The following is a 12,236-nucleotide window of genomic DNA, read 5'->3' on the forward strand; positions in this document are numbered from 1 at the left end:
TAAGGCCAAGGGCAAGGGAGATGGTGAAGCTAACAGAGCAAGGCTAAGGCATTCATCTAGAGTGGGAAGAGAACTAGCTTGCTCATTGTCACTAGTGAGCACTAGTTTCTCCCAATGCTCAATCAAATCAGTGCATCCTAAGCACACAAAAATGGAATGGCAAGATAATCAGCTTGCTATGAGCACTGATTTCTTCCATTACTCAATCAATTAAGTGCTTCAAAGGCTTCTAGCCTAGCATTCCATCACTTCACAGTGCACAAACTTAACACTAAACATTTACAGTGAATTAACATGACACTAACATGACATTAACAATGAACACAAACATCAACAGGAACATCACACATTAACAGGACACATGTAACAGGAACAACAATTTTAACAGGAGCACATTTAACAGGAGACAAACAGGATATGAAAAATATTAACCTAAACATGAACCCTAAACAGAACACTAAACTGGACACTTAAACAGAACAAGAGCAGGAATTACAGTGAGCAAAACATAAGAAGAATAGGAACAGTAAGCATTAAACATCAAGTAACAGGACATGGTATTCAGAAATTAAACAGGTCATGGAATTATAAAAACAGCAAATATTAAACAGAAATATAACAACAAGAATTAAACAGCACAAAATAACAGAATTGAGAACAAATTAAACATAACCCTAAAGATTTAAATTGATTTGAAGTTGAAATTGAAAATTAAAAGTGAACCTAACCCAAATTGGGTGGTTACTTGGCTAGTCCAAGAACACCCTGAAATTGCTCTACACACTCTCTATTTATAGCATACAAATACCCAATTTTTTCAAACCATAAAATTAGAAATTAGGTATTTTCAATTCCGAAATTGCTCACCAAATCCGCTGAATTGGTGGTGACCCATGCCTCTTTTCTTCTCTCTCGGTCCTTCTCTGTCTCCAATTGCGTCAATTTCTCCCTAATTCGAGGTGTTTTATCAACCCTCACCTAGGTCAGTTGGTGAGAGGAGTTAAAGCAACTCGGCTAGGGGGATGGTGTGGTGTCGGGTGATGATGGTGAAGAAGTGATGGCGCTGCAGAGGTGAGGTGGTAGAGATGGTGGAGCAGGTGGTAGGGTAAGGCTCTGCTGTGGAGAAGAAGAAAGGGGGAGAAGGTGAGGGTCGACTGTTTTGGGAAGAAGGGTATTAGGTATTTGGGTATTAAGGTGTGAGGCAGGGATAAAGATTTTGATGTTCCGCGAAGCTTAGCCGTGGGATGTGGAGCTGGTAGGTAGATCGGACGGTGATGCGGAGGCAAGCGAGGAGCGACCGTCGGATGAATGGATACAACGAAACGAACGGTGCTAGATTAGGTTAGGTGCTGTAGTGTAAGGCGGAGATATCAAACTTTGATGAACAGCAAGGGAGCAACTGTTGGATTCAACTACCATATAATCTGAAGGCTTGGAATTTCAGCGCTGTGGTGCTTGGCAGAGACTTCAGATTTTGATGCTCTATGAAGGAGCGACCGTCGGACGCTTCTGAGAACTGATCTGATGGCTGAGAACGGAGGCGTTTTTGTGTGTAGAAAATGAGGTTGTGCGCACCATTCTTCGCGGCTTCCTTGCGTGATTTCTCCCGGCTTTTCACTACTCTTCAACTCTTTTCCGCTCCGCAAGTTATCCAGACTTTATTTATTACCTAAAAATGCAAAATTAATTAAGAAAAATATTTATTCTTGAAAACAATGAAAATACAGAATATGGGATAAAATGTAGAATTAATGCACAAAAGATGAGTTAAATGCCAACAAAAATATATAGAAATATGCACTTTTTAGCACTCATCATGCGCACCATTCTTCGCGGCTTCCTTGCGTGATTTCTCCCGGCTTTTCACTACTTCTCTGCTCTTTTTGCTCCGCAAGTCATCCAGACTTTATTTATTACCTAAAAATGAAAAATTAATTAATAAAAATATTTATTCTTGAAAACAATGAAAATACAGAATATGGGATAAAATGTAGAATTAATGCATAAAAGATGAGTTAAATGCCAACAAAAAGGGATAAATAAATACAATATTTGGCACTCATCAAATACCCCCAAACCTGAATTTTACTTGTCCTCAAGTAAAACAAAACTAAGGAAATCCTAACTATACCACTGTCGCTGGTCTCTCGAATGCATTTAGCGTATGCACTAAGCCTTTTAAACCACTAAGTGTCCCTAGTGGACGAGTTGAAGTCTCGTGAAGGTTTGCTTAGAACGTACCTACAAAGTTCTAGGTCAAAATATAAGCTCAGATTCCATCAAATGTGACATGTGCAAAACAGTTTAAGCTCATAGCAAAATGGAGATGTCAATCTAGCTATCAAAGGCACAATCCTAGCACTGATAACAAAAAAAAGACATGTGATAAGAGTGTAAAGTGTATCTACACATGTGTAAAGAAAGATCTGAAGTTATGACTACTAATCACCAAGAGATAGTTTCTCAGGATAAGAACCGAGGTCGAAATCTAGCTAGCTGTCCGGACTTTACGAGAATTGTGAATGAGTTGGAGGTATTTCACAATTACTCGCGTTGTACATCAATGGCATACACCCTTCCTTTCTTATTACAATGAAACAACAAAAATGACTATTTACATGACTCTTATTTACATTGACTATTCTCTTTTTATTTTTGGAACAAGAGATGATGGAATTGATAAATACTTGATTTTTTTTTTTTGTATTTTTCTGATATATTTTTTTCTCTTTTTTTTTTTTTTTTTAAACATTAAAATGAAGAAAATAAAATTTGGTTTTTGAAATGGGAGCACGCCCACTGTTGGTCCTCTAATGGAATGGGAGGAAGGCTGCGGCCCACGAAACACTAAGTTTTAATTTTGAAAATTTAATTTGGCCCAGTTGGTTAAGGCCCGACGTTTGTTTTAAAACTTTGGTTTCGAGGTCCACTCTTGAGTGGAAGCAAGCCCACAATCGGTTACAAGCTCAGCTGGGTTTAAACCCAGAGTCCAAAATACAAGTCCAATGAAAGAATTTAAACAAGCTCACAAAAATTAAAAACAAGCCCACAAATTAAACAAACAAGCCCACAAAAATTAATTACAAACCCAACAGAAAATAAAAAGCACAAAAATTGGCTTTAATATTACAAGCCCACAATTAAAAATTGGAAGCCCACAATTCGGGTTCTCTTAAATGGGTTACCTTTTAAGCACAGCCCAGCTGCTCTGATATTGTTGCAAAAACCCAGTTGGGCTTTGGTTCTTTTCCTTGGTGGCGTCCCAGCAGAGGAAAAACAGGTTCAGAACAGCAGGTCCAACAGCAAATGAAGTGAAGCAGATGCAGATGCAAATGCTATGCAGTGAAATGAAAAAATAGCTAATAAAACAACAAGAAAAACACATCACCAATCCCCGGCAGCGGCGCCAAAAACTTGGTAGGCCTCAAAGATATTATATTTAAATACAAAATGGTCCCCGGCAACGACGCCAAAAACTTGGTTGGCCCCGGAAAGGCGTGAAAATTAAAGCGAAATGAAAACGGGCCTACAGTAATACCGCAAGTGCACGGTCGTCGGTTGTAGCTCGTGCAAGTACGGGTCGATCCACAGAGACTGGGTGTGTTTTGGAGTGTGTAGCTATTTTGGGTTTCTAAATTGTTGTTGGGCTTTGAATGGTCAATGGGCTTTGAGTACTAATGGGTTTTGATAACAATAGGCTTTTGATTAAGCTTTGGCTTTCAAAGTGAAAGTAAGATGGGCTTGACCTTTGGGCTTTGGAATGAACTGAGCCTTGGGCTCAGTTGGCTGGATACTGAAATGATCTGGGCTTGGAAGTATTTTGATGTGCTGGGCCTTGAGCCTTTAACTTGAACTAGGCTTTGAACCTGGGCTTTTTGCCTTTGGTTTCAATGAATAACTAAACCTTTTGAGTTAACTGTGGGCTGAACTGGCTTGTGCTGTGAGCCAAACTCAGTTGCAGCAGCAGCAGCAGGGTTGCAAGGCAAGGAGAAAACAGCAGCAGGGGGAGACAAGGCAGCAGAACAAGGCAAGGAAGAAAGAAGAGATGGCAGTGAAGCAAAGACAATGCAATAAATAAAATGTAAAGAAGCAAAGACAATGAAGTAAAGAAGACTAACAAAATAGCAAAGAAAACAAAACAAAGAACATCAATGACAGTGGAGGAAAACAAAAGTAACAAGGAAACAATGGAGGAAATGGAACAAACCAAGGCTGTTTTAGCCAAGGGCAGGGGAGATGGTGAAGGTGAGATGGTGAAGGTGAGCCTAGGCATACTACTAGAGTGGGAAGAGAACTAGTTTGCTCACAGTCACTAGTGAGCACTAGTTTCTCCCCAATGCTCAATCAACACAATGCTCTAAAGCTTCTAGCCTAACATTCCATCACTTCTTGACAAAGAATTGAAACAACAGTTGAGGAACTAACAAATGACAAAACAAGAGAGCCTAGGCATACATCTAGAGTGGGAAGAGAACTAGTTTGCTCACAGTCACTAGTGAGCACTAGTTTCTCCCCACTGCTCAATCAATCCAATGCTTCAAGGCTTCTAGCCTAACATTCCATCACTTCACAAAACATGTATCACATGACAGGTACATTAACATTAAAGGATCTCCCTACCTTAATCCTCTAGATGGAGTATAAGGAGAACATGGAGTGACATTCAATCTGGTTGAAACTTTAGTTGTGGTGATACATTGTTGAATTAGTGTTCTCCAATCCGAACTGAAGCCCATGAACTGCATCATTTTATCCAAAAAAGGCCATTCTAGTCGATTAAAGGACTTAGATGATCGCTGTCGTAGGCGTCAAAAATAATTACGCTTTCTTACTACTCAAAATATATAATGAAGCAAGGGCAAGAAAGGATCGTTCCCACAGAGAGGTATTGGGTTGTCAATATATTATGGTTTCTTATAAGTAACAAGGGGGGATTTTCTGATTTTTATAAAAGTATACTAAAATAAAAGCAAAGCAAAGAAATAAATCACGCAAAGCAAGGATGTGAAAATATTGGATAAAGGTTTCATCTTCAATTGTCAACAAATATTGAATGTAAGATTAGAATTCGTATTTAATCTCGCTATCATCAAAAGCCCTAGAATACCTTATTGCAAGAATACTCCGTCAATTTCCTAAGTTCATCAACAAACACATTAGAGCTGCGAGTGTGAATTCTACCTAGGGTTGCACAAGACCCGCCCATCATACCCAAACCCACCCGTACCCTCTAAACCCGTGGGTTTTTAATCCGAACCCATCTGTTGTGGGTGCAAGGTTGGTTATGAAAATAAAAACCCGCTATCTATGGGTGCGAGGTTGGTTTTAGACAATATCCGCCCAGACCCGTCCGAAAAACCCATAGAGAATAAAGATAAAAGATCATGTGGAGATTTATGGCTTGAATTTAGTTTTGCTCCACTTGTTTATTTGTTTTTAAAGTAAAAATGTATTGCTTGCATTCGCATACATACCACAGCTGTGCCCATTCGCATACGTACCACGGCTGTGCCCAAATTTGGTTTATTACAGTGTGTACATAATTTTTCTTGTAGTTGCAACTTACCATTAGACCTTCACCACCATATTGGCATTTAAGCTAAAGAGTAACGATGCAATAAAATTATTAAAGTGAAAATGATGTGGAAGTTTCTCAGTCATTTAGTTAAATGAGAGACATGCACTAAAGAACTTTCTAGGGTTAGGAATTAGGATCCTTAGTGGAGAATGATTATAGGATCAGACTTTGTATAATTACTGGCCTTGAAGTATTTTAAAGTTTAGAGATGCATTATGATTCGGAGAAAAATTAGGATCCTTAGTGGCTTTAAACCCAAACCCGTCCAACCCATAGTAGGCGGGTAACAAAACCCGCCCGCTGTTTGTGGGTGCGGGATTGGTTATGAAAATAAAAACCCGCAGTTTATGGGTGCGAGGTTGGTTTTTGATAATACCCGCCCAAATCCGCCCATGTGCAGCCCTAATTCTACCTAAAGAATAACCTAACGCCTTGCGCTAATTAAGTTCAATTCCTAGGAGCATTAAGTTTAAGAAATAGGCTAATCAATGCAATTGTCATACAATGCGCATGACAATTCGGACAAAGGTCAATTTCTACATATAATTACAAGAGTGTATCACTACAAACCATAATCACATCATGCTACTCGTATTCAAGGTTATCGCTCGATGATGAACCCTAAATTAGCTATAGATATGGATGTATGTTCAATCAATTCTAGACTCAACCAAAGAAACATTCAATCATATTGCAATACATCAATCATGCAATTATTATAAACCGTAGAAAGTGATCGATAATATGGAGAGAAAACTAATTCATCATATCAAAAACCATGCTTGCAAAATCCTACTACATCTTTAACCAATAAAAATAAATTATCTACTTGTGTTAATGGAGTTCATAACAAGAAGGAAGAGAAAATCTATCACGTTTCTAAAACCCTAGAGCAAAAGTAAAAGCAAAGATAAAAGTCGTCTTTCAACAGGGAGAAGTCTCGGCTAAATACTTTCTCTTCTCGTTCCAGGTTAGCCCGCTGTCAATACGTTTCTGAGCCCATTAGCCAAGCTCAGCCTAAACGGGTCCAAGTCATTTTCTGAGTCAAACAGGGTCAGGTGAGTCAACTCACCATAAAGGAATTCTGGCCGATTCCAGGTCATTTCTACAGCCTCCCTGCATATTTCATTCACACACACATTCTTAACCATTCATCTAATGCAATTCAAGCATTCTCACAGCTCAAACCTTCAATCTGTTGGCTGTAGCTTCCACTTTCAGCTGCATCTTCGATTCTGCAACTCAGTAATCAACCGCATCTCATACTCGCCCGTAATTTCAGCTGCACAACCAATTTCTCTTCTAAGCCTTCACATAGCACCACTGACTCCATGCTTTCAATCTTCTCAGCTCCTATGTTGCTTCAATAGCAGCTACGACTCCAGCTTCAGATGCATGACAACAACAGAATCTTTCCCTTTTGCTTATCCTTCAGCGTCACCACCTGAGCCATCTAATCTCTGCACCATGGCAACATTGTAACATCTTAAACAGTTCCACCAACACAACTTCCGTAAGTTACAAACCTAGCCCGCTCATTTGCAACAGCATCATTCTGCACACTCCCATCCTCTGCATCTCAAACAATTCCAGTCCCATTACTTTGTACCACCACTTGCAGTTAACACAACCATCTTCTCATGGCAGTGACCACCAATCTACAGCCTCGACTCCGATTCAGTTACAAGAACCATTTCCACCTAATTCATCCACCAAAACCCATCTTTTCCATTCATTCCCTTCCTCCTCCATTGCAGCGCACAACACAACCATATGTAGCTGCAACCAAAACCCCTCTCCGAGACTGCAAGTTCACAACTAGCCTTTGAACCACAAATCCCAGTAAACCATTCAACTGAATCAGTGTTCAACAGCTGCATTTCTTCCACTTGCTGCCAACCCAAGTATACCACCATTTTGGCTTCATTGTCTCATCCAGCAACTTCAAACCTTCCCTGAATCAACTCAAAATCCAACCATTTTACTGCTAATTTCAGGCTCGAGTTGAACCCAAGCTTCATCCCCAGCTTTGCATTACATTGAGCCTTAGCAACATAAACCCATGAAAATCATTACTTCCACCTGCAATCTCCCATCACAGTTGCACAGCTTACCATCGACTTAGTTCAATCATTCCCTTTACTTCATTGCAGCAGAACTCAAACCCTAAGAAGCATCTACAGTTCAAACCCCCTTGCAGATTCAATTCCACTATCCCTTGTAGCCATTCACTGATTCCTTCCACAACAAAACCCCAAATTCATTTCCATCTCAGCTCAATCATTCATGGAAGAAGCTACACGATTTCCTCTTAACCAATTAATCCATTCGATGACAACAAATCGAACCCATAATCACCAACTACAATTTCTACAGCAGCAACTGGTCATCAGATCTTCCTTGCATATCATATCAACTCAAGAATGATCTCAATTCTTCCTTCAGTTGTAACTTGTCTAGAAACTCATCCATCTGACCTTTATAGCATCATCTCCATCATCTCTATTCAAACCCTTTCTCATCAGTCACCTACAGAAACAGAAACCCATTTCTTCTGTGAATTCAAATACCCTTGAAGATCATCATTCCCTTCATTCTCAAGATTCAGTGACAACAGACTTTGTTTCTTCTTCCTGAATTCAAACTAAAGCCCATTTACTCAACAGCAAACCCTAGTTCTTCATCTGATCTGTTTAACCTCTCATCTTCGGATTTTTCTTTAGCAATAGCTTCTTGTACAAATTGAAGTAAACCCCCCTCAAATCTCTTCATTTCTCAGGAACCCATCTCTCTGATTTACCTTCTCAATTCGGACAACAGTAGCAGAAATGGAGTTGGGGGAAAAAAGACTGAGAAATTGATTTCTCAGATTTTGGGTTATGGACTATATCCATTGGACAGATGGCACCCATCAACTTGATGAGGGTGGCCCTGAGTGAAATTGATATATGCTTTTAACAGTTCTTTTTGGACTTTTGGTTGGTTGTCCCTTATCTTTGGCTTGGCTCCCAGCATCTTTTGCCTGTGAAAATGGCGCTTTGCCTTTTTCTCCCAAATTGGATGATTTCTTCTTCTTTTGCTCCAAATGATTCCATGACACCTGATAAACTCAAAATCAATCATACGATACATAATTTACAAGAAAACTCGCGAAGAAAGCATAAACAATAGATAAATATTAAGGTGTTTAGGACACCTATCAAATTCCCCCACACTTAGACTTTGCTAGTCCTCGAGCAAATCAAACAAAACAATTCTAAAACATACATACAAATCTGTGTCGTCGAGGCTACGGTTACTCTTAGCATAAATAACAAGCCTTTATACCCCTAGGTGTCCCTAGTGGACGAGTTTTAGTCTCGTGAAGGTTTACAAGAGGTGTACCTACAAAACCTTTTCTTCCAAAATCTAGCTACCTGTGAAAAGTCTAATAATGACACTAAACATTTTGTACTTGGCATACTATCAATGATTACAAGAGGAATTACCCACTTTCAAATCCAATTCATAAATTAGTAATATAGCTTTATCAGAAAATTGAACACAACCACAATACTCGGAATCGAATCAACCACAATCACATGAAAATATTAAGAAGATGGATATAGAAAGTAGATGGTGGCGGATTGTTGACTAAGGTGAATGGTGTTTCCCATATCTGTCTGAAGGTCACTGCCAAAACAAACCTAAAAATCATATTGGATTGAGCTACTGGTATGAATACTAATATCAAGACGACTGGCATATACAAGGGAACCAGCGGTCGACAAACTTAATTCTAGATCAATTCACTGGCATATACAAGGGAACCAGTGATTGATTTTATTCAACACGATAATAATAGTATTTACTTTTTTTCTTCCTTTCTTTTTTTTTCAATTTTTTTTTTTTTAAAATCGACAACATGATTGGATCTTTTGTATCCAAGCGCATGATTCTTGTCAGCAGATTACATGGTAATTCCCATGGATCCTGCATTCCACACTTGTTTAAGCGACGGAGACAGGGAGAACACACACATATTGCTATCCAAGTGTCAATCTTTTTTTTTATGTACACCGTTTGGTCAAATTGGTTGGGTCTTTTTTTTTTTAGTAACTCAATCACTCTATTTCATCCTAGCAGTGATAACAATTCGATGCTGATGCCCCACCAAATCACTTAGAGAAACAATAGATAAATATGAAAAAATAAAAATAGAACGTGATATGATGACGACTCCGAGATATGGTGACAACTATCATGTTATTTGTTTTTGTATTTTATTTATTTTCATATGAATAGATTCTACTAATGAGTTCCTCAACTCCTACAACCACGATGTTTCCATTAGTGTAAGGCACAAGTTTCTAGACTTAGGAGTTTATCTTCTTTTTTTTTAGTTTTTCTACTTTTTTTTTCTTATAAACACAAAGGAAAACTAACAAGGCTAAAAACTCTCTATGAGAACACTCCCCCACACTTGAACTTTACATTTTCCTCAATGTAAAATTTAATCATTCAAAGTAAAGTTCAAGATGGGAAATTCATAACATGATATATATACACAATAAGAAAATAAAATGCATAATAAAAACCGATACTCCAACTCGTAGCTATTTCAGAACAATAGAGGATAAACACTAAACAAGCTATTTAGTTGGCATTTAATCCCAACTCAGCCAATATATACCTCATCGTCAAGAAAAAATTCCATCTACTTAGAAAGGCTAGTGTTTATTCAAAATTGTTCAAAAATCTCTAAAAGTGGAGTTTTGATATGCAAATATCCAAAATAAGAAAATAAAGATAAAAGACTTGAGAAATAAAAAGATAGAGATAGATACACAAAACCAGTGGGTTGCCTCCTGCTTAGCGCTTGGTTTAAAATCGTCAGCCCGACTTGCAAGACAAATTCCCCATACACCAATAATCTGAAAAGTTGGGGATCCACTCATAGCACCTGGCTCGGAAACACTAGCTTCACACAAATATTAGTAATATAAAACAGAAATGAAGCTATGAACCGATAAAAGTTTCCCCCACACTTATTCTTGTCCACACTTGGAAGTGAGTAAAGAATATAGAATTCAGGAATTTCCACGGTTTCTTGTTCCAAAACCTGCATAGTATGAGAATCTAATATTTCTAATGGTGGATACCGAGAAATAAAGTCATTTAACAATGTTTTCGAAGCACATACATCCAAACCAATAAGAGGTAAAGGAGAAGAATCAATATGTAAAGGGTTAGACAAACCTCGCACAATCTCTTGTAGCACGAAATCCTCTTCATCCTTGAAAAACTCAAGTGAATTACTTACCTCTTGTATATCATGGTCCTCTATCAAACTTTGCAACCATTCTTCGTCCGTTTCTGCCTTAATCAAAGTCTCGACATAAACATCGTCATTACAATTCTTTGCAAGATCAATTGGGTCTTCCACAATATTGGTCAAATCGGTCACATTCTTAACACACTCGTCATCATTAGGCTCAAACCTTGTTGCAAGGAAGTTCTGTAGAACACTAGTTTCATCATACTCATGTACCTTTTGAATAGGTGTTTGATCATTATAAATATCAATAGTTTAGTCAACTACACTAATGTCATTAAATATCTCCAAAGGTTGATCCTTTTCAACACAATCATCTTCATTTTCAGACTCACCATAATAAGAATCGTCGTCAGTTTCCCAACCTTTATCACGACGCCGTTTAAGCTCCATGTGAATGGTCCTACTAATTTCATCGACAAGCTCTTTCGAGGCTCCATCATCTTCCAACTTGTATTATTTTTTGTGCAAGTTTCCTGACGTTCACACGCTTACCACCATTGGCTACAATAGGTTCTCTTTCTGATGACTCTTCCCTTTGAATGGGTGAATGATCATAATTACGATCAGGAGTCAAGTAAGAAAAAGTGTTACAGAAATTGGTTTGTGCGACATTCTCTCTATTACGGTCAAGTTTCTCTAGTCTTTGTTGCATGTCTTGTAATCCATTCAAAATCTGCATGCAACTCGAATAAAGCCAATTAGAAGTAGAATTATCCACCTTGGTGCTTGACTTGCATACCCACTACAAGGTTGTTGTTGGTACGTAAGAAAATCACCGTAAGGTTGTCTAGGATATGCATCATAGCCAATAAATTGGCTTTGATTGTATCCCATAGATGGTGGGCAATTGTCATAGTGCTTAGGAGGTTGAAAACCGTATCCGTTGTTCCAATATGCTCATTCCATAGAAATTGGTACCTGAAACAAGAGTTCTCAAAACTATGTTAAGAACCAGAAAATAAAAAACAAAACTAAAAACAAAAATAAGAAACCAAAAGCAAGTGACAACCACTGCCTCCCCGGCAGCGGCGCCAAAATTTGATCGTTGTCGTAGGCGTCAAAAATAATTACGCTTTCTTACTACTCAAAATATATAATGAAGCAAGGGCAAGAAAGGATCATTCCCACAGAGAGGTCTTGGGTTGTCAATATGTTATGGTTTCTTATAAGTAACAAGGGGGATTTTCTGATTTTTATAAAAGTATACTAAAATAAAAGGAAAGCAAATAAATAAATCACACAAAGCAAGGATGTGAAAATATTGGATAAATGTTTCATCTTCAATTGTCAACAAATATTGAATGTATGATTAGAATTAGCATTTAATATCGCTATCATCAA

This window comes from Papaver somniferum, chromosome 10 (assembly GCF_003573695.1).
Source record: "Papaver somniferum cultivar HN1 chromosome 10, ASM357369v1, whole genome shotgun sequence".
In the NCBI taxonomy this organism is placed as follows: Eukaryota; Viridiplantae; Streptophyta; class Magnoliopsida; order Ranunculales; family Papaveraceae; genus Papaver; species Papaver somniferum.